Source organism: Cricetulus griseus, chromosome 2 (genome assembly GCF_003668045.3).
Source record: "Cricetulus griseus strain 17A/GY chromosome 2, alternate assembly CriGri-PICRH-1.0, whole genome shotgun sequence".
Taxonomy (NCBI): domain Eukaryota; kingdom Metazoa; phylum Chordata; class Mammalia; order Rodentia; family Cricetidae; genus Cricetulus; species Cricetulus griseus.
The window spans coordinates 426,866,911-426,889,122 of NC_048595.1; the positions used below are offsets into that span (position 1 = coordinate 426,866,911).

The 22,212-nt window shown below is 40.5% G+C and overlaps 1 long non-coding RNA gene across 16 annotated transcripts in view; it reads left to right on the forward strand.

The window, feature by feature from the left end:
- Nucleotides 1–1,129: 1,129 nt before the first annotated feature.
- LOC103160262 overlaps nucleotides 1,130–22,212 on the forward strand; it is a 44,314-nt gene continuing 23,231 nt past the window's right edge. For 9 of the 16 annotated variants that reach the window (XR_004768699.1, XR_004768696.1, XR_004768698.1 and 6 more), the window contains exons 1-3: nucleotides 1,130–6,414; nucleotides 12,421–12,606; nucleotides 15,519–15,614. This is a non-coding gene — a long non-coding RNA (uncharacterized LOC103160262). The remainder of the gene's footprint in view (nucleotides 6,415–12,420; nucleotides 12,607–15,518; nucleotides 15,615–22,212) is intronic. The other 7 variants (XR_004768704.1, XR_004768697.1, XR_004768701.1 and 4 more) reach the window with 7 other exon arrangements.

The following is a 22,212-nucleotide window of genomic DNA, read 5'->3' on the forward strand; positions in this document are numbered from 1 at the left end:
TTCCTGCTGAAATGGGACGATGATATCCTTGTGGGTTCCTGTAGGAAGAAAATGTTAGTATAGTGAAAGTCTTGAATGAATTGTATCCAGTCCATGTTAGATGGGATTCGCTTGATTGAAGATCTCTCTTGAAATCCTCAACTTGATTGAAGTCAGTACCCGAACTGACTTCAGAGTGTCAGAGTGTCCAGAGTGTCAGTTGAAATGGAGCAAGTTGGATCCAGTGCAGTCGAGGAAGTGTAGCCCATTTTCTTTCCAGGGTGTTCAGGGATTGCTGCCAGGCAGGTCTTCATTGGCTGTGTGGGACTCAAGCAGAAATAGCAGAGAAATGTTTGCTTGTGTATGTACACATGCTGGGGATTGCAACCATGAGAGCATTACAATTATGAGAGGGTATACACCTTGAGAAAAAGATCCAAGAAAAGACAAAGACAGTCCCCAAATTCTTCTTTTATTCTATATTACATCAATTGGCTTCTTGATACAATACAGAAACCTGTAGCCACGCCTGCTTAGGGGCTGGCTACAGTGAGGGCGTGGTCAGGGTAACGTAGAGTAAGAGTCTCAGGGCTGCGTTTCAGTTTCGTTTTCCCCTTTCAGCTTGTGTACAGACTGCTGCCACACAGGCTGGCTAGGTCGCTCTATAAGTAAGGCTTTTCCCTATTAGATACCCTTATATTTCTACTTGGCTCTGTATTGGTAATTTCCCACTGTATATGGTTATAGTTTTCTTCAGTTATTATAAAAGATAAGTTATCCTTCTTTTTATTTAGACATAAAAAAGGAGATGATGGGGAATGAACTTCTTTGTATGTTTATCTTATTGATTATTGAATAAAATACTGTTTGGCCAATGGCAGCAAGTTAGATGGGACTAGGAGTCAAAGAGGATTCTGGGAAATGTAGTAGAGAAGTGGTGATCCAGGCAGGAAGTGACATAGCAAGAAGACTCATATTAAGCGAAGGAAAAATAGGAAGCGTCCCCTTTTCCCCTTGCTCCTCCAGCAGCAGGATGTGATTTACCACCAAGGAGGGACGCCAATAAGGCATCCGATAAGATAAGTCTTATAAAATATATAGATTTATGATAATTAAGACTGAGCTAAAGATGAGGAATCCTAGTCATTGGCCAAGCAGCTTTGAACCTAATACAAGTTTCTGTGTATTCATTTGGGCCTAACTCAGGTGGGCGGCTGGCATAAATCTCACTCGTGGCAGTGGGGCTCAGGCGGCTTTTGGCAGAAAGATTTATCGCAACAGGTGGCCCAGGTGGTTATTACAGAACAGAGTGAAGAGTACGCACATCCACTCCCCACTGAGTTCAGGAAGAAGGGCACACTAACTTGGCTATCTCTCCTCCCTCCAAAAATTTCATTCTTTAGAAGGTTAGAAATAAATTCAAAGAACATCTTTCAGGAACAAACTAGAACCCCAGAGGTGGACTATGAGCCAGAAAGTCTTCTAACCCAAAACGTTGCTTTCCTCTGATGAAGACATTCTAACCATAGCAGAAAACATACCTGGATGGTGGAAGAATACATGCTGAAATAATTATTTATTAATATGCAAGAACCTTTTAATTACATCTGAACTGCTTTTGCCATTTGTTAACACTAAGAGTGTTAAGCAGTTTCATTGCTAACTAAACAAAACTGAATTAATAAAATTTATGATTGTGATTTGTTGAGTTCTTTGAATTTGTTTTTCCAGCAAATTTGGTGAGGACTTTTATCAGTGTTTCTATTAACAAAAATCTTTTTCACCTAATATCTTTATTTTTGTGTGGGAGGGACTCTAAATATATATTCTTGGAGTTTTGGTGCTTATTTTTATATTATTAATTTTGATAGTGATATATACTCTGGTTTTATGTTTTCAATATTTTCTGCTAGATTATTCCTTTTCATTTTTATTTTATAATATCTTTTGTTGTATATATTTTATTTTGATGTAGATAATTTTACCAACCTTCTTTAAAGTTTTGTACAGATATACAAATCATAGTTCAACCAAGAAGTGCATGAGTGTGTGCGTGCGTGCGTGTGTGTGTGTGTGTGTGTGTGTGTGTGTGTGTGTGTGTGTGTGTGTGTAGCTAGAGAGTTTGGATTATCACGGAGAATTTGGCTTACATAATTATGGGGTCTAGCTGAGGCAGGTAATCAGAAAGGAAAGGAAATAAGTAGGTTACAACCCCAGATTTATGGCCTCTGAACTCAGGGAAACCTGAGTACTCTTATAAATGTCTCAGACAGGATAATCTCCCTTTTGCTTAATTTGGAGAAACAGCAATGATTAGAGACTTCAATGACATCTATAAAATCCCATCCTAGTAACTTCTGAGTCTGTGTTGATTGACTAACTGGGACTGCTATCAACCCAGCCAGCTTGACACATTAGAACCCCATCACACCTGGATCAACATAAAATAGCACTTTTCTTTCTTCTGAAACTCTTTAAAATAACTACCATAGTTTATACTAAAATATTTAACAGTGGTGAACTTTTTGATTCATGTAGATGTTATACATAAGACAACTATGAGATAAAAGTGGGGGTGTGGTAAAAAAAATCATTGAGTTGAAATGAGTGGTGCTATTTATTACGTCTTACGCTATGAAAGTAGGATAGAGAGATGACTGATGATACATCACTTAAGAGACAATAATATGTAGCTTTAATGCAACACAAACTGAAGCCAACTATTAAACATATTAAAGTACCCCAAAATAAGACCAGAGGAACAAAATTAGTAAAAATAAATAAATAAAATGCATACATTCAATGATATTGATCCAATAACTCACTAACTCTACTCCTAGTTGTCTACCTAAGGAAACTCACTGGCTTACACATGAATCATATAAAGGGAGATTCGAAGTAGCATCCTTTAAAACAGACAATACTATGGCAAATTAAACATACATCGAGTACAGAGCAGATGTTGAAAACAGATTTGTTGCTGCCTTCACCTTCTTTAAGCCCCCGCCCTTCCCTCCCAGGAACTGGTGACTCTTTCTCTTACAGGCCTTCGCCCTCCTCTCAGTCCTCCCTCTCCACTATCATCTCTAGCTCCTTCCTGGAAAGCCAGAGTCTTCATTTGTTGTTGGTTGTCCAAGAAGGAGGAAGAGAACATGGAGGGGAATCAAAGATTCTGTCCCAGAGGAAGCTGGGAAGATACAAAGGAAACTTCAGTAAGACAAGATGGTGAGATCCTAAGCATTCTCCTGGAGTATGTGTCAGGGAGGAAAGGAAAGCGTCAAGGGGAGCAACAGATGGAACAACTAGGCCAGAAGCAGAACAAGAGATGAAATCTTCAGAAACGGGAGCCTGGGAGTAGAGGTGCTTCCTGGGAAATGGGGGACTGTACCACAGTGCATCTGCTTTCCTCTTCCACCTCAACTTCAGCCCTCATCCTTTTTTAGTCTACTTCTCAACAACAGAAGCCCTAGCCCTAGTCATCTCATTGTGTTCCCGTATTCATCTCATGCTCCCCACTCCTTTGCTCCCCCTTTTGTATGGACCCCATTGCAATAATTCTACATAAAAAAATACAACCTTATCTAGTTGCATGTGAGATTCTAAAATTATATTAGCATTATAAAAGCCAAAGGTACATGTTCAGTATAAATAAATCTCTAAAAGTTAAGCAAAGAAAACTAAGTCACAGAAAGATAAACAAATGAGACCATTTACTTAACATTTCATGGTGTATGAAAAAATGCTATGTATCCAGGTGTGATGGCACATCCCTTTAATTCAGGCATCCTGGAGACAGAGGCAGATAGATCTCTGAGTTCAAGGCCAGCCTGGTCTACAGGGAGAATTCCAGGACAGTCATGGGTGTGCAGAGAAATCCTGTCTATGGATAGATAGATAGATAGATAGATAGATAGATAGATAGATAGATAGATAGATAGATCTGTGCTATGTAGTTTTAAAGGATACACAAGAAAGTAGTTGTATAAAAAGAAAGAAATGAGAATATTAAATACCCAAATTAAACATCATTATTACTTCTGAGAGACTGAGGAGGGACAACGAGAAATCAATCTGGGAGGACCTCATCTCTGGCCTACCTGCAGCATTACTGTCAGATTGGTTGGTATACGTAAGAGTATGTATTCCCTCTACCACAATGTATATTGAAATATTCTATTATTCAAAAACTTAGAAAAGAGCTGGAGTCCCAAATACCTCTTTGGCAAAAGATGGAGGCTTGTCATGATGAGGGATCAGCAGCCCTTGCTGAATGCCCTCAACTGTTTTGACTTCTGAAGGGGTGTGCCATGATTATAGCTGCGATTAGGTGACTCACCATAATTATGTTTTTGTTGAAATTGAATTTATTGAAGCATGAATCATTCTGCCCAAGTCTACCTAATTGCTCCCAACACTGTAGATGGGAAGGACGGTGGAGGAGTTTTCTGTGGAGGTCATTATAGCGCCCACGGCGCATGCAATGCTGCGCAAGTGTGCCCGTGTGCGGCCCGCCTCCCCCCCCCCCCCCCCCCCGGCTCACACTCCACTCACCTTACCTGCAGTGCTTCCTGGTCTTTTGCAGCAACTTACTGTCAGTAGAATTTTTACAGGGATTCTTCTGCTCCTCTCCCCATTTGGTCTCAGGTTTCTTGGGGTCTCTGTGTTTCAGACCACAGACTTTCCAGAAGTTAGTATCTCAAATTTGCTGACTTGCCCTTTGGAGCCCTGTTCTCCCACCTCAGACCGGTTCTGCTCAGTCCAGAACCATAGGGAACAGCACGGCTACTGCAGAGCTGTGATTTCAACCAATGTGGGTGCAATAGAAGCAGACCGCAAACTCATCCTGAGCCTCCCTTCTGTACCCTGTCCACAGGAAGGAGTGGGGTATGTGTGACAGCTCTGGGGTTACCCCAGTCTCATGCAGGCATAGAGGTTAGTCAGTCTCTCTCCTGTGCCTCTGCCAGCGTGTGGAAGCCAAAGGGCCTCCAGCCACTGACTAGTGCTTATTTTCTCTTTGTGTGGATGGAATTGAACAAACATATTGGCCTTTGGGTCTGTTTTAGTCTAGGTGTAGACTAAATGTAGAAATTAACAGATCCATCTTTCTCCTGGACAGAGTACCAGAGGCAAGCTCCATTGTCTTGCCAGTTTGGATGCATTTACGTCACTTACAAGGTGATTTTCTATGCACTTGACACATTTGATCACATTTTAACTTGACCACTCCATGGAGATGGGTGTCTTTATTAGTCCCACACTGTGGATGAGGAAGCTGAGATGCAAGAAGTTGAAGAACACACCTCGCATGCACTCAGCAAATGCAGGGTACTGTCTCCAACTCAGAGTGTCTGTTCCCTGACTCTGCTTTTTTGCCACTCCCCAGTATCCGTTACATGACAGACATGAGCTTTGAAAAACGATCTGGCGTGATCTCAAGACCCATCTACTTGATAGATGAGAAAATTAAATCTGTGAGAAGTGAAGTAACTTCTAAAGATGGCACAAATGGTGAGCAAAGCAGTGAGAGCCTGCAGCTGCTCTGCCCCTGTGCACATCTGTCCTCCCCAGGTCAAATGACTGCTTGGGTGTGGGGGCCCCAGGATGATGATCACACATAGCAGAGTGGTCACACTCAGCAACCAGGGGCACAGTGCAGTTGATGGCACCGGGATACCCAGCTACAGTGCTCCCACCAGCTGCTGCTGGTGGGAATTCTTCTACTGGTGACTCCAGCTTTCCCTGCAACCATCTTGCCATCTGCAGTTAACCGGGCATTGACCGGCCCTCCATCATTAACCTCTATGAGTGTTAACTATCAATGAGTGAATGCTCCAGGAAAATGAAAACACCCATGTGAAACAGTTTTAGGGCAGGAACCTGAGAATCATGGATCCTAAACATGGACCTATAAGATGGATTCCGAGCATAGAAGAGAAAGCAAGAAATGATCCATTCACTCATGCCTAGTTATCCCTAGAACTTGCCTAGGACCTTCCTTCTTCTGACTTGTTCCCTGTGAAACATCTCAAGGCTCAAATCCTGCGCATCCTTGTAGCTATGAGTGTCAAAGTGTCAAGGCTCAAGATCTAGTTCAGATCTTATATTTTCTAGAGCAGGAAACTCAGACTCCATTGGTTACCCACTTGAACATTATAACAAAAATAAAATTCAGAGACCAGGGTCCTGAGAGAACCAAGAGCCTTGACCAGAAAAAAAAAAAGAACATCCTGTACCCAATCCTCCAACCTCTCTGCTTCCTCTTATTATTTAGTTTATTGAATCACATATACTCAATAGCCACCAGTAATGTCTAGCTACTGTAATTTCCATGACTAGCATAATGGCCGAGTAACCCCTATTTATTTGCAGAAGGACATGGGGGTGCATATCTCAATAAAAAATCTCAGTCAAATCTTCTTGAAGCAGTCACTATGGGTGAGTAATCAGCTTATAAAATAAAGTTTAAACCTGGATAGTCACAACAGAAAAATATCTTCCAACATTCTTTTTTGTAAGCAAGAGAGTTTAACGAGGCTAGCCTCAAACTTGCTTTTAGCTGATGGTCCTTCAGTCTCCACCAAGAGCTTGGGTTATAGGCATGAATTGTCAAGCATTCTTTACAGGAGGAGATTCTATGGAAATTCATGGGAGAAGAATGTCAAACATGAACATTTTATTATTGCTTCTAAAATTAAAGAAAGAAGCACAAGTTATGTTTTAGTGAATAGATGGATAATAAAGGAAATTCCAAGAAACAAAGAAATAGCCAGCAGTAAAGAAACTGTAATAAGTGCTTACTACTTGCTTCCTGAGCCAAAGGAACAAAGCTAGAAGCATCACAACACCTGACTTGAAAGCACACAACAAAACTACCATTACCAAAACAACATGGTGCCAACATAAAAGCAACCCACAGAATAGAACAGAGCACCATAAATTAATCCACACACTTAAAACAAATTAATGTTTACAAAACCACAAATATTTATACTAGTGATGATCTCTTCAATAAATGGTACTAGTAAAACTCCCTATGAAGACAAATGCAACTAGACCCTCATCTCTCACCATGTACAAAAATACAACTTAAAATGTATTAAAGAGTTAAATGAAAGACCTTATCCTAAGAAAATACTAGAAGGAAACATAGGAAAACTCTTCAAGACATCACTCTAGACCACTGTACTTTTAATAAGAGCCCAAAGTGCAGGTAAGAAAAGCTAATGATACAAACAGGATGATCTCAATGGAAGTAGCATCTATACAGTAAAAGAAATAATTGCCAGACTAAGGGGGAAGAAGAAAACATTTGTAATCTGTTCATTTATCAAAGAATTAATATCCAGAAACAGTTTAGCCACAAAATGAATAATAATCCAACTACAAGGTAAGAGAGGAATCTGAGCATTTTTTAAGGCATTTAAATGAACGACAAGTAGACTTTTAAATTTTCAATGCATTGGTCATCAGAGAAATGCACACCAAAACCACAGTGACAGATTATCTTGCCCCAGGTAGAATGGTTGATAGGAAAAAGACAAAACATGGGGCTGGAGAGATGGCTCAGAATGTAAAAGCACGGTCTGCTCTTCCAGAGGTCCTGAGTTCAATTTCCAACAACCACATGGTGGCTCACAACCATCTGTAATGAAATCTGGTGCCTCTTTTGACTTGCAGGGATGCAGGCAGAACACTGTATACATAATAAATAGATAAATATATAAATAAATAAATCTTTAAAAATAAAAAGACCAAACACTCTGGGAAGGATGTGGAATCAGGAGAATTCTTATACTATGTTGGCATAAATTAGTGGCGTTGTTATGCCTGAAAGTCAGGAAGTGCCTCAAAACACTGAAAATCTACTATATAGCCCAGCAATTGAGTATATCCAAGGGAGAATGAATCATACCAAAGAGATGCCCACACTCTTATATTTATCTTACTATTCACAATACCTCAGGTAGCATATCAACCAAAGTCTCCAGCAACAGATAGATGGACAAAGAAAATGTGTGTGTGTGTGTGTGTGTGAGAGAGAGAGAGAGAGAGAGAGAGAGAGAGAGAGAGAGAGAGAGAGACAGACAGACAGACAGAGACAGAGACAGAGACAGCAAGACAGAGACAGAGAGAGACAGAGCGACAGAGAGACAGAGACAGTGACAGAGACAGCAAGACAGAGACAGAGAGAGACAGAGCGACAGAGAGACAGAGACAGTGACAGAGACAGAGACAGAGACAGCAGACAGAGAGAGCAGACAGACAGACAGACAGACAGACAGACAGACAGACAGACAGACAGACAGACGACAGAATGTTATTCAAATATAAAAGAGATACAGTCCGGTCATCTGCAACACATGACTGGAAGACAATCATGATCAGTAAAATTAACCAGTCACAAAAAACCAAATGTATCACATTTTCTATCATTCATGGAAGTTGGAAAAGCTGACTTCATGAAAGAAAAGTACAGGAGGCTCATCATTAGGAGTAAGAAAGGGAGAAGCTTCTCTAGGGCAGATGGGGCAGTGATGGGTAGACAGGAGGCTTTGGGCTCTGTGTGCTGTGGCCTATCAGGGTGGGATGACATCCTGTGGTCATTTGATTTGCATTTCCCTAATGACTAGTGATATAAAGAGCTTTAAAACATATTTCAAAATAACTAGAAAATTTCTAGGTCTGTCTCCTAAGATCCAGAAATGGTGTGCAAGAAAATGAAAGTCTTAATCAGCCTGATTTGTTCATTACACCCTGGTGCAGACATGCATCCTATTATTACTGTGCCCCTTTTATATGTACAAATATATACTAAATTTTTAATTAAAAATTAACTTGGGGCTAGAGCAGTGGCTCAGTGGTTAAGAGTATTTGCCGCTGTTGCAGAGAACCCAGGTTCTGTTCTCAGCACTAATGTGTCAGCTCACTACCATCTGTAACACCAATTTCAAAACCACCTTCTTCTGGCCTCTGTAGGTACTGTTTGTATGTGGTACAGTTACATACATGCAAGCAAAATATTCATATACCTAAAAATTAAAAAAAAATATCAAATCCTAAAAATGATCTTGAAGAGGTTTTCCCAGCACTACCTAGATCACAAAAAAAAAAAAATGTGGCATGCTTGTCTTAGAAAGTGGACTAGGGATTAAAGACATAGTCAATGATTTCTATAACTTAAATTACATTGTTTTTTATTAGTTCAAATTAGAACAAGCCTGCTTCACATGTCAATCCCTTCTCTCTCTCCCTCCTCTCCTCTCCCACCCCCCACCAGCCCCCCACCCCATTCACCCTCTGCTCCCCAGAGAGGGTAAGGCCCTCCATGGGGATCCCCAAAGTCTGTCATATCATCCTGGGCAGGGCGTAGACCCTCTCCCATGTGTCCAGGCTGAGACTGCATCCCTCCATGTGGAATGGGCTCCCAAAGTCCTTTCTTATGCCAGGGATAAAGACTGACCTGCTACCAGGGGCCCCATAGAGTGCCGAGGCCTCCTCACTGTCATCCACATTCAGAGGTCTGTATCAGTCCCGTGCTGGCCTCCCAGACATCAGTCTGGGGTCCATGAGCTCCCCCTTGTTCAGGTCAGCTGATTCTGTGGGTTTCACCAGCTCCGTCTTGTCCTCTTTGCTCTTCACCCCTCCCTCTCTGCAACTGGGTTCCAGAAGTCAGTTCAGTGTTTAGCTATGGGTGTCTGCTTCTGCTTCCATCAGCCACTGGATAAAGGCTCTAGGATGGCATAAATGAGCACTAGTGTGCAGTTAATTCCAAAATACATCTGTGGTGCTAACACTCTTATTAACCTGTCTGTCATAGCATCTTCTTGTCTGTCTCCAAGGGCACCTCCACCTGGCCAACATCAGACTGTGACTTGAAAGGATCTACTCGGCCTTTCACCACCATCTCCACTCTGTATGTCTTCCCTACTAGCCCACAGGTTGGGTGAGGAAGGCTAGAGAAGATTCAGATCTCATAGACATGTTGTGATGTACCACATTTAACCTAAGATATGCCACATGCAAATAAGGAATGATAAACTACCGCTCTTACTCCTCCTCATCTAAATTAGCCCAAACAAACTAGATTGGTGGGGCCATTTGTCCCCATCTGCTTGACCACAGGACATGTAGACACAACCAAGGTCCCTTAAGGTTTTATCTTACCTCTAACTCCAAAATCCCACTTTTCCCATTTCTTCATCCCAAAAGCCTAATGTAACCTCCTTACTTAAGTCCTTCCTCCCTTCCTTTATACCCCAGCCTCTTTAATTTACTGTGATATTCCAGAAAAATTGGCCCACATCTCCACCATTTATAGGTCTCCCCTCAAATCAACAAATAATCATTATTATGCTACCACGTGTAGACTGGAGACAAAGTGAATGCCTTTGACCTAGTTTGATACATCAATTCTTGGTTAAGAATGCTTTGCCTCATGAAGATATGCATTTGAGAAGATATTGGATGAGGTTACACATGTTGAGGAGAATTTGCATCATATTTGAGGGAAAGAGCACTAATGCCCTTGCTACTTGACTCTCTAGGAATTTAGAGAAACTGCATCACGGGAGACATAAGTCTTGAAGAGCAGAAGTGCAGACACCTAGTTATGCACAAGTAGTCAATTAGTTCCAGAGAAAAGGAAAACAGTGAAGTTGCCTGGATTTGCAGACACATCTTAAACTATTTTTGGAGTGTTTGGAAAAATAAATGCATTATGCACCATGCACCTTCCCCCATCCCTCACTTAAAACTATGTGTGCTGGAAAGGAAACTTAATCCTTCTGTTCTTAATTCACTTTCATTTAACCCATCAAAATCCAACTTGGTGGGAACTGCTGGATGCAGACATTATGAGCCTTCTGAAAGAAACCACTTAGACCCTCCCTTTCTTTGAATTTCAGAAACCACAATTGGGAACTATTTTCAGTAGATGTAGTCAGTGGGACGAGATGTGAGTTCAATTTTGACTTACAATTTTGCCATAGCCAACACATTCTGTGTTCAGCCACATTGCCACGACTTGTCTTTAGTTCTTGCCAATAACCTGAGGTTTGAGGACCAGTTGTGAAAAGTCAACAAATATAGACTGAGACCCATCTCCCAATACACACAGAATGCTGTGTGGGCCCTTGGCATTAGGTCTCAACTTCTACAATGCTGGTGAAACCTCCTCTGCTATAGTCTAAGGGTTTTGATTTTGTTCATATGTAGAGGGTAGTGGATCCCCTGCCCGTGCTCATAAAAGTAGCTCAAATTAAACTCAAAGACATGAAAAATGTAGGTGTAGGGAGACACCGTAACCATGCCCCCCAAGGGCTGGCTACAGGTGTGCCCAACCATGGCCATCAGGGTGTGGTCAAGGTGATGTCAAGGTGACATGGTAGAGGTTTAAAGGGACAGACAAAGCACATGATAGCTCTCTTTCTCTGCTGCTTTGGCATGCTCTGTTTTCCTGTTAGTTGGCATTTATCTATTAAAAGTCTTCCTAACCTTACAGACTAAGTATTAGTTATTCACCATGATATTTAGGAGTAGGGGACAAGTTGGGAAGAGAATGGGGTTGTTGGCAGTGGGTGAGTATCAGGCATGCAGGTAAATACAATCACAAATGTATGTGTATATGACATTTCAAAAATAAGAATTTTGTTGCATAAATTAAGATTTTAAATTTATTGCCACAAAAAGGGAGTGGAGAAGAATGGAAAAGAGGGGATCAAGAGAGAGGGAATCTAGTGAAGGAGAAGAGGGTGTTATAATTTAAAGCCTTAGGGCACAGCTTGGGGAATATGTAGAATTTGACTGAATCCACACAATCTATGTGCTCACCTAGAACTGTGTGCTAGACTACTTCAAAATGGGCATGAAAATAGATATCACCCTTGGGCCCTCGGTTACCTACCTCAGTCAGCAGAAAACTAAAGGACAGCCATAACTAATAGGCTAGCAATTATTCCACCCACCTGCCTTTTGAATTTGATGGAACCATCATAGGCAAATTTCAGCATTTATACTTTGTCTGCTTGGCCACAATCTCAGCAGCATGTAGGAGACACAGGCAGAGGTCAACTTCCTTATGGGTCACCTAGACCTGTCTTCTTGTCTAACTGGTAAAGGGAAAAAGAAGCTGGTAGTTCTGACCTGTCATCAGGCTACAAGGACATAGCCAGTCTCTCTTCTACCAGGTCATAGCCAGCACAAGCCAGGGCCAAGAGTCTCCATACTCATGACTATCACATTCCCTGTTAAAACCTGAGTGCCCACAAACATTGTTCCTTTGACTAATTTTCCTCCTTTCCATTAGGGAACACCATGTCTTTGTCCAGTGGCATAGGGAGAGAAAGGGAATGTTGATGCTTTGTTGAAACCAGTGTACTGGGTATTGCCTTCATTTCATCTAGAACCCTGCTCTGGGCTAACTGGATGTATTCATTTATGCAGGCTCACAAGTGTTCAACACACAGGGAAAGAATGGCTGTGGTTATCTCTCCTGGGTCTCTGAGAAATGTGGGTCATTTACAAAGAAAAGATTCCACATGTCAATTTCACAAAACAGAATTTTAAAATAGATGACAATTAAAGAAGACAAGTCCTGCCTTAGAAGAGGCTACTTTCTCAGACCAGAATGTAAGTGGAATCCTTCCTAAACAGTTCCAGGAACTGTGAATAAGAGAGCTACTTAAGCCTTTGAAATCACGTTGACTTGACTTCAGACAGCTCTGCCTTTTGCTATTTGTATTTCCTCCCATCTACAGGCAACAAAAATTTTCATATATGAAATGGTCATATAAAAACTCCTTATATGTGACAATGCTTCTTCATAGCATTGTCATGAAAACCAAGTGAATGACACATAGAAAATGCTGTGTGTAAAACTAACAGAGTGAATGGAAAGGGAACAGGAGTTGTAAAACAACCGTCTCATGGACCTTGCTGTATTTCCTGGGGTTTTCATTGACTGTGCTTTTTAGTGAGTGGTATAAAGTTCCTATTAAAAGTTGGATGGAGTACCTAGGAAAAATAACAGCCATCTCTTGGGGGTGGTTGTCATCTTATTATATTGTCAGAATCGCCATATGTCAGAAGCAAAGACACCAGCACTGTGTCTTTCCACAATGTTGGAATTTAATAACAATAAATTCCCAATATATTTGTTTCATTAACTGTAACTTACCAAGTAGTCCCAACTTCCCTTGATAGCATGGCCATTTGTAATCGCGGTTCCTTTTGTTCTAATCATGATTACCAATGTTGACTCTCAAATCACATATTACAATTCTTACCACATGTGCAAGTTACAGAATGGCGACAAAAGGATTGATGGGGCCACAGAGTTCACAGAAGCCTCATTGAAAGCAGAAGCCAGCAGCTGACACAGAGTCATGGCAGGCAGTTAGATAAGTGATCCATGGACACAGATGGAGAACTTTTAGAGGCAGACTTCAGGGTAGTCATAGAGGCCAGGACCATCCAGGCCAGGTGCAGAACTGGTCCAGTAGGACAGACAGACTGATGCCTAGAAAGATGGCAGACTCAGTGGACTGCATCAAGTAAGGGGGACCTGAGCTGAGGCTCTGAAGTCAGTCTAGAGTTCTGCATCTTCTGATGCAGGCATTGGATGGTCAGAGCACAAGTTCAACTGGGCTGTTATTATTGCAGTATTAAGTGTCTACCCTTTCATGAAGTTAAGGTGAGGGTGTTACACAGTTTGTTGGTCTGTTGTGTTCAAGTCCTCAAGCCTGTTTTGTTTTTGTTTTTGTTTTTTATTTTGTTTTTGTTTTTGTTTTTTTCTGGCATGGTTTTAGTTCATCCCTGTGTGTCTAGTCTGCTTTGATAACTTTATAGGTGATTCTTTTTATTTGCATGCATCTTATTTATCAGGGTCCCAGTCTCTGCCTATGGCTAGTGCTTGGCAGGTCCCGGAGCACACATGAGATGTAGTGATACACATGAGAGCTTGAGTTTGATTCCCAGAATCCACATAAAAGAGTCAGTGACATATATTTATAATCCAGGATGCTGACAGGAAGAGTCAGGTGGATCCCTGGGGCTCTCTGATTGGACAAATTGGACAAAAAGAAACTCGCTCATAAAACAAGGTGGTAGCATAACTTTTAGATGCATTCTAAATATTCGTCCATATACACACAGCTAAGTGTAGTCTTCATGTCTTATCAAGGAAACTTCTCCCTTCAACAAAGACCATTATAGAAAATCACAACCAACCATGACTTGTGGATTCCAGTCTCAAAAGATAGATGGACAATACATTCCTTTCCCTGAGGCTCAGGGGTCATAGCAGAAGAGGGGGCAGAAATAAAAGTCAGAGAAACAGAGAGTCTGCTGTGAAGCTGTGTCTCCTGGGAGTGCCAGAAGTTACACCCAAAAACTCTCTAACAAGTGTGAATAAACATGAGGTGGACAAGGACAATAGACATGCTAACATAGATGGGTATGGTGGTTTGAGTGAAAATGGCCCCCACAGGCTCATAGGGAGTGACACTATTAGGATGTATGGCCTTGCTGGAATAGGTATGACCTTGTTGGAGGAAGTGTGTCCTTAGGAATGGGCTTTAAGGTTCTAAATGCTCAAGCCAGGCCCAGTGCCACTCTCTCTTCCTGCTGCCTGCCATTCCAGATGTAGCACTCTCAGCTACCTTCTCCAGCACCATGTTTGCCTTCATGCCACCGTGCTTCCTGGCATGCTGACAATGGACTAACCTCTGACCTGTAAGCCAGGCCCCAATTAAATGGTTGCTATGGTCATGGTATCTCCTCACAGCAATAAAACCATAAGACAATGGGGAAATCACATGAGGATTGCTGAGAGTTGGAGAAATAGGTTTCCCCAGGGAAGAGCACACCAATTAGTTATCCAATACTGAATCGTGAGCCCTGGAAATATACTTGCAAGTAACATTTTACAGACTGAGCAGGTTATACTTACCTATAGATTTAAGAATATGTAGTATGTAACAAAAATGGATGAACAAAGAGGCCATGGATTTGAAAGCAAGAGCGTGCTATGGGACAGTCTGGGGAGAGGAAAGGGAAGGGGGAAATAATGTGCTTATATTACAATCTGAAAAAATAAAAAATAATATAAAAAGAAAGAAAACAAGTTGGCCAATGTCTGAGGGGTAAAGACACCTGAGGTTGTTCTCTGACCTCTACATGTGTTCACTCACACACATGATCATACACACAATGACTATGACACATCCTTACAATAGAGTATTATTCATCCTCCAAAGAAATGAAATACTGATAAGTTCACTTTAAAACACTGCACTAACTAAAAGGAGAAACACACAAGTTATATAATTGATGTATGTGAAGTGTTCAGAATGGCAAATTCATAGATGCAGAAATGGTGTTTTCCAAGGGCTGGAAGGGGGACACAATAAAGAGAGGTTGCTGAGAGCTCTGGGTATTTGTTTGACCCTGGGTGTTCCCTAAGTTCCTTTCAGCTTCTTGAGAAGCCTATCTGATTTTGCTTCCCCTCTACTCAAACCTTGCCTTGTCTCCTCTCCCTGCAGAATAAATCCCCGACTCCTTAGCAAGGCATCCAAAGCTGACTCTGGGGATGATCAAAATGCTCTGGAATTGTGGAGTCATGCTGGTGGTACAACATTGTAAGTACACTAAAAGCCACTGAATTGCAGCTTTAAAACAGTGAATTTTATTATGTGAAAGCTTATATTATGTGAATTGTAGCTCCACATTTGGAATGCGGGCATGAGGAGGGGCTAGAGAATTTCTTCTCTCATCTCCCATTTTGCACCAGGCCTCTTTGTACCAGGTAGATGCTGTATTTTTTTGTTGTTGTTAGAAAATCTCTTGTCCATTGATTCACTTCTTTCTAGGCACTGGTAACATCATTTCTTCCCTTTGTTTCTTGGTCTACAATAGACTTGGTTTCCACTGTTGCTTTCATCTACCTCAAAGTCACTGTTTCCTTTACCTTTTGACACCACTAGAAACAGTCCCCTCATTCAAATTGTCCACCCTCCGGGTAAGCTCTGTTTGTTGGCAGTCATCCAACTGCTGGTGAACTTACAGTCATGTTCTTTGGAACTCTGATGCTTCGGATGAGCATCTGTGTGTCAGTAGGAATGTGACAATAGGATTCTCAAGTATTGGTGTTTCACATTCTTAATTCACTGTCATCCGTGTCTTGACTCTTGGGAAAGACCATACCCCACAGTAACTTCAGATGTTAATTACCCATGATTACTCAATGTGGGGTTTTCTAATTTTTCTTGGAGTTATTTATGTTTGTAAGTGTTTTTTTCTGCATCTGTGTATGTGCACCACGTGTGTGCCTGGTGCTATGGAACTAGAAGAAGGCAGTTGATCCCCTGCAGCTGGAGTTAATAGATGGTCATGAGCTTCCATGTGGGTGGTGGGAACCAAACGCCAGTGTAAGTGCTCTTAACCACTAAGCCAACTATCCAGCTCCTTCAACTTAAGATTCTTCTCTCTAAATGGATTTCTATGCCCTGGGTAAACCTTTGAAACAATGTGATTAAGGCTTCCTAGTGAATGTCTGATACATAGCTCAGTGCCAACATTTTCCTCTACTTTACTCAATGGCCCCGTAATCCATCTATTCGGTTAAATTAGACTCCTCAACGTTCTCTTAAATTTACTCTCTTACAGTCCAAAAGGACTTCAAATCCTTCTTAGACTTCAGGAAAATTCTCAAGGCATAGCTCTTCCTATCTCATTCATACTTTGAAAAATTCTTTCTAGTACTGGTTTCTTCTTGGCCCAGACCGAGTCTGTGTTTCATCCATCTTTTGAAGTTCTTTATCATATTGCCCCTCTCTCCAAAACTTTCTTCACTTTTTCTCTGTCTCCATAATAAATTCTGGACCTGCCAAAGGCACTCAAGCTTGTGTTCCCAGTGTGAGTGCAGCTTATCTTTCTCCGTCTCCGCTGGCCTTCACACACCCTGAGTACAATCCTCTAGCCCCTTAGCATTACTGTCTTTTCTGATCTTTGTAATTTTATACATAACATTGCTTCTGTGTGTAAAAATCCCAGTGTTGCTTTTAATCAGAAGACATACTCATCCTCCAGGTCTGAAGCTATTCATTCACTCATTCAACAAATCATTATTGACAACACAAAATGTGCTAAGCACTATGTTAGGCGTATAATGGTGAACAGGACAGACCTCGTCTCTGCTCCCACAGGACCCGGTGTCTAATGGGGAAATGAATGTTAACTCAATAATCTTTTAAATTGCTCCATAGCCATAATTGTAAATAAGTGCCATGAAGGAAAATTATAGGGTGCTCCATCGGGTCCTCTCTGAAGCCCTCTGAAATCCCCCAGGCTAGGGTTCCTTGTTCTCCCTTGGCTCCCACAGTACTGTATTTATGTTTTATCATGTCTGTCCCAGTAGCATTGGAAACAGAGACTAGGTTATATTTTAATCTTCAGTGTCAAGCAACGTTTTGGGTCTGACATAGACGAACAGTGTACACATAGGGGATGACTGAATGGATAAATAAATGAAATAAACAATTCAGACAAAATGATGACTTGAAAATTACCCTAAAAATAATGACAGCAATGGTCCTAAGTGTTTTCACTCATTCCAATGGCTTTTTAAAAGAAGCAGGCAGACAAATCTCTATTTTCCAAGGGAATATATGTCACAAGAAATTGTGCTAATGGATTCTTTGTTCCGTCGACTGACTCACTGTCATACCACTTTCCCATGAAAAGCAATTTTTCACTGGGTTTCATTTTCATCTGAAGTTCAATCTTTACAATGAAATATGGACACCCATAAATCTGGGGAAGCAGTTCTGAGCATTTGCGGGACACTTGTCTGTGGATCCTTGCCTTCAAAGGCCTGAGCTTCTCACTGCGAGAGTTTTGATTCATTCTTCCTACCTCTCTTCTTCATCCATTTTAAACATTTTGCCATTTGTGTGTTTGGATTCATTTTTCATCTCGCGCCATCAGGACGAAAGTGGCAGTTATGCTGACCCTTTCCCTCTATGTTTCTCATAAATTTATCTCCTGAGAACAAGGACATGCTTTCACATGTTCACTGTGCTATTATCACTCTAGAGCTTTTCCTTAATGTCCTAATACTACCCAATAGTCAATAAATGCTCAAACTCTCACAATTATAAAAGTGTCTTTTATTGCTTCCTAAAAATCTTACATCAAATCCACTGTCAGAAATTATAGCCTTTAGTGCGTTTCTTCATTCTTAGTTGAGAATTCCTTCACTTGATTTCCTGTAGAGCGAGTTTTTGTGTGATATTTATACTAATTCATTGGGAATTTCATGCAATTCATTTTGATCATATCTACACGCACATGTGCATATGCACTCGTGCATGGGTGCGCACGTACACACACAGAGAGCTCTGCTAACACCTTGCAAATCCACAGCCAACTTCCTTATTTTAACAGCAGCACAATTACTACTTTCTAATTGTGTCATCCCTTTTACATCCCACCAGAAGCCTTCTCAACCATCCTGCTTGAACTTGTTTGGTTTAGTTTGCTTTTTTCTTTTTCTCTATTTTTTTAAGTTCTGTGTCCTAAAGTGCATTATAACCATTTATGCTTAATGTGTTCATAATTCAGTAAGTGGGAATTTAATCCAGTTTTTCTTCTCTTTATGTGTTATACTTCCCTCCATCTTTAAACTCTTTCTTATTGTCTGAAACATGTTTTCCTTTCCTCAGATCTCAATCACAGCTAAGACATGCAAATGCTTAAACCATGCACACATTTTACCTTTGAACTGCATGCAGAAGGTGCTTCCTCCATGCCCCTTCTCCCATTCATAATGACTTCTTTCTCTCACGGTGGCTGAAAACAGCTAATAGTCATTCATTTCTCTATCCTACAATTTCCTCAAAGTCCTGTGTGAATTATTAGCCCAAAACCACAACCAATATCAAACAGAGTAAAGTTTAAATGTCTTTGTATGTCACATTTCCCCTCCAACTGTACTCCACTGAACCAGCTGTTCTCAACCTGTGGGTCGTGACCCCTTTGGAGGTCGAATGACACTTTCTCTGGGGTCACCTGAGACTATTGGAAAACACAGATATTTACATTATGATTCAAAATTACAAGCATGAAGTCGCAACGAAAATAATGCTATGGTGGGGGTGACCACAACATGAGGAACTGTACTGAAGGGCTGCAGCATGAGGAAGGTTGAGAACCACTGCACTCAAGAAGCGAGTCTCCAAAACAACAAACAACCATATTAAAAAGTGGGCTACAGAACTAAATAGACTATTCTCAAAAGAGGAATCTAAAATGGCTGAAAGACACATGAGAAAGTGTTTAACATCCTTAGCCCTCTGGGAAATGCAAATCAAATCAACTCTGAGATACCATCTTACTCCTGTCAGAATGGCTAAAATCAAAAACACCAATGACAGTTTATGCTAGAGAGGATGTGGAGAAAGAGGAACACTCCTCCACTGCTGGTGGGAGTGCCAACTTGTACAGCCACTTTGGAAATCAGTATGGCGATTCCTCAGGAAAATGGGAATCAGTCTGCCACAAGATCCAGCAATTCCACTCCTAGGCATATACCCCAAAGAAGCACATTTTCCTCTAGCATGTGTATGACTACTTTATTTTGGCTTCTTAGATTATTGTCATATTTAGTATAAAATGTGCATCCAGTTTTACCTTTTCCGGGGTAGCTACCCAAACTGTGTCACAAATATTTATGGAACAAAACATCAACTCTCCCAGTGTTTTGAAATGCTACTTTATCAAACAATACTTTTGTGCATGCTTGAATCTATTTCCAGACTCTCTGTGCTGCTACTCTGGTGTCTATGTATCAGGGCCACATTACATCAGCCACTGAGAGGCTATGTCATAATGTACACTGCATCATTGTCTCTTGCTTTCCCCTTCTCCTTACCCAGGAGCTCCCAGCTGCTCTTTTATGTCTCTTTTCTGCATGACTTTAAAAATTAATTTCTTGAGCACAAAATTAAATGCTCATTGACATTTTTATTGTACTTGAATTAAATTCATATTAAAGTGAGTGGAATGGACACCTGGATGGTGTTGAGGAGTTACAGTCCCAAAACAACATGTGTTGTTATTGACTCAAGTCTACTTTAATGTCTTTGGAGAACATTTAAAAAATTTCCATATTTAGAATTTGTATATTTCTTCTTAATCTTCACCCTTTTGTCTGAGATTATAAATGAGTTTTCTTTTCCATTGTAGATTTACTTGTTAATTTTCTTGTATATGTTGTTGGCTTTTATAAGTTAATATATATTTCATGAATTTATTGAATTATTGAATTGTTTACTAAATTCCAATTCAGTTCATTATCAACTCCCTTGGGTTTTCAATCTACACTATCATTTCATCTGATATGGATATGGAGATGATATCTCTTGGCAAGTTGCTAAATTTCTGTCTAACTGTACTGATCAACAATGAAGACAGCATCCTTGCTTGATTTCTGATCTTAGTAGAGATGTATCCCTTGTGCCCCAAACAAAAAGTATAATAAGTTTAGGACAGATGTATATACACACATAAGGTATATAATACATATATACATATGCAAATTGTAGAAAGAAACCCATCAATTCTTATTGTGTGCATCCTATAGCATGGATGTTGGTGCATATTGAGAACCTCTTCACGGAGGTTAATATATGATTTTTCTCCTCATATTTATGAATGAAGTGTATCATGTACTAAGCTTCTCATATTCCAGGAATTTGTTTTGTTTTATATCACTTTATTTAGTTATAGATTTCTGGAATTGCCTTTTAATTTTATTAATGTGCCATTGGGATATTACCACTAAGGTTTTATTTAATTTTTGCAAATGTATTTACAAATGGCATGTAAATACATATGGCTTGTAGCTTCTTACAACAACCCCAGTAGTCATGACCATTACTGATGTCAGTCTTCTAGGGTTCCAGTTTCCGTGCCATACTTACATTTATGGAAAGTCTGCATGGTCTCCATGTTCTATATTCTGGAACACAGAGGAAGCAACTTGCAGAGTTATCAACAGAGTTCCTCTATGAACAAGCTGTGTCTGGTGTTTCTGTGTGGGTCCATAAGATAGAAACTTTCTCCATCTTCCTACCACTCTGCAGAGCAGCATGCCTAAACTCTATTTTAGGTGTTTTAGAAAATCCCATCTTCATATAATATAATGGATTCCATCATTTTTGCCCGCATTTGTAAAGTGCCTGCCATGATTAGCTTGCCTTTGTGCAGGGCTGTTTTTATCTGGCTGCTTACTCTCCATAGCTGTGCTTTGCTCTCTGTATTGATCAACCACACTTTGTTCTTCCCGTCCAGAGAATGAGTTTTGATTCTTTCTTAATTCTGCTCTTTTCATTGTCTCTTAGCACTGAATTTTCTTCTTTTACCTTTGTTATTCCCTTTCTTGTGCTCTCTGCTGATTCCCTTTATCATTTTTCTACATCTTTGCCCTGTGAGCTAAGTTTGTTTAACTCTTTCTTGTTGGTTTTGGTTTTGCCTTAATTATATGCCATAAATACTGGTAGGAACAGTTTCGTCCTATCATTGTTTTGAGAAATTCTGCAATTTCTGCTTAAATCTCCTTGCTGAGGTTTGTTAAACAAAGAGATGTTGTACCTGGTAATTTTCAGGTTGGAGTATTAAAAACAATTTTTCTCACTAATAGCTATTTCCTGGCCCTTAACCAAATTCTTATGTCCCAGTAAAATCTAGAGGTTGACATCCTAACCCCAAGGTAAAAACACTAGGAGAGGGGGCCTGTGGGAGATTATTAGGTTTCAAAGGCTCCACTGATGCAATGGAGGTTTCCAGAAAGATAGCTAGCTAGTCCTTGGCACTTTGTAAAGAAACAGCCAGTAGGCACTACCTATGAGCCAGGAGAGGACCCTCACAAAGCATTGAATATACTTAGGCACCTTGATCTAGACTTTCCATCCTTCATGGCTGTGAGAAAATAATTTTACATATTAGTAACCTACTCAGTCTACAGTGGTTTGTTTTGGTTAAACCTGAACAAACTGAATGAAATAAGTGGTCAGATTTTATTAAGCTTTTAGTTAGACTTGACAAATGGTCCTGAATAGAAAACTACCCTAGAGTGTGAACCATTCAGAGTAAGTGCAGCATTCTCTAGGGTCTGTGTGTGCAAAAATCCTTACATCATGCTTTCTTGTTGTTCTGCGATGTTCTATGAAGAATTAC